The sequence below is a fragment of the Eriocheir sinensis genome, unplaced genomic scaffold (genome assembly GCF_024679095.1).
Source record: "Eriocheir sinensis breed Jianghai 21 unplaced genomic scaffold, ASM2467909v1 Scaffold38, whole genome shotgun sequence".
Classification (NCBI taxonomy): domain Eukaryota; kingdom Metazoa; phylum Arthropoda; class Malacostraca; order Decapoda; family Varunidae; genus Eriocheir; species Eriocheir sinensis.
In genome coordinates this window covers 559,441-561,482 of record NW_026111698.1, presented here as the reverse complement: position 1 = coordinate 561,482, position 2,042 = coordinate 559,441, and positions in this window count along the sequence as shown.

The following is a 2,042-nucleotide window of genomic DNA, read 5'->3' as shown; positions in this document are numbered from 1 at the left end:
AATGTATACAAAATACACATAAAATAATGTAAATTCGTATCAAAATAAATATACAAAATACCAATAAAAGAATGTATATTTGTTTAAATATAAATATACAAAATACACAAATAAATAAAGTAAATTTATATAAAAATTATACAAAAATACACAGAAGTATTTTAATTTGTATGAAAATAGATATACAAAATAAGGTAAATTCGTTACAAATTCAGTAAACAAAATTCAGATAAAAGAACGTATATTTGTAGAAAAAATATATATAAAAAATACACATTAAATAACGAAAAATTGTATGAAAATATATAAAAAATAAACAAAAATAATTTCAATTTGTATGAAAATAAATATACAAAATACACATGTATTTTGTATATCTATTTTCACACAAATTTAATTACTTTTGTGTATTTTTGCATATAGTTTTATATAAATTTACGTTATTTTATTTGTATTTTGTATATTTATATATATACAATACACATTCTTTTATTAGTATTTTGTTTATTTATTTTGATACGAGTTTACATTATTTTATGTGTATTTTGTATACCTTTTTTTATACGTATTTACTTCATTTTATGTGTATTTTGTATATTTATTTTCATAGAAATCTACGTTATTTTATGTGTATTCGTATATATATTTAAAAAAAATTTACATGGTTTTATATTTATTTTGCATATCTATTTCAATACAAATTTACCTTATTGTATGTGCATTTTGTATATTTATTTTAATACAAATTCAAATATTTTATGTGTGTCTTGGTATAAATATTTTTATAAAAAATGCGTTATTTTATGGGTATTTTGCATCTTAATTTTCATACAAAATTACATTATTTTATTAATATTCTGTGTATTTATTTTGATACGATTTTATATTATTCTATTTGTGTTTTGTATATATTTTTTTTATATATATTTACATTATTTAATGTGTATTTTTTATATATATTTTATACAAATTTACGTTATTTTAAGTGTATTTGTTTATATATTTTCATTCAAATTTACGTTATTTTATGTGTATTTTGTAAATGTATTTCAATACAAATTTACCTAATTTTATGTGTATTTTGTATATTTATTTTCATACAAATTAAAATTATTTTTGTGTATTTTTGTATATAGTTTTATACAAATTTAGGTGATTTTATGTGTATATTGTATATCTATTTTCATAAAAAGACACACTCTATTATTTATATTATGTTTATTTACTGTGACGCGAATTTTCATTAATTAATGTGTATTTTATATATATATATATATATATATATATATATATATATATATAAATATATATATATATATATATATATATATATATATATATATATATATATATATATAGATATATATATATATATATATATCTATTTTTTATACGTGTATTTTACATCATTTCATGTATATTTTGTATATATATTTCTATAGAAATCTACGTTGATTTATAGTATTCGTATATAGATTTTGAAATAAATTTACACTGTTTTATGTGTATTTTGCATATTTTTCAATACAAATTTACCTTATTGTATATGCATTTTGTATATTAATTTTGATGCAAATTTAATTATCCTATGTGTATTTTTGTATATGTATTTTTATAAAAATATGCTTTATTTTATAGGTATTTTGCATTTTTATTTTTATACAAATTTACATTATTTTATTTATATTCTGTTTTTTTTTTAAACAATTTTACATTATTCTATGTGTATTTTGTATATCTATTTTTATACGTATTTACTTAATTTTATGAGAATTTTGTATATATATATTTTAATAGAAATCTACGTTATTTTATGTTTTAAACAAATGTACATTGGTTTATAAGTATTTTTGCATATCTCTTACAATACAATATTACCTTATTGTATGTGCATTTGTATATTTATTTTAATACAAATTTAAATATTTTATGTATATTTTTGTATATATATTTTTTATAAGAAATGCGCTATTTAATGGGAATTTTGCATCTTTATTTTCATACAAATTTATATTATTTTATTAATTTTCGGTTTATTTATT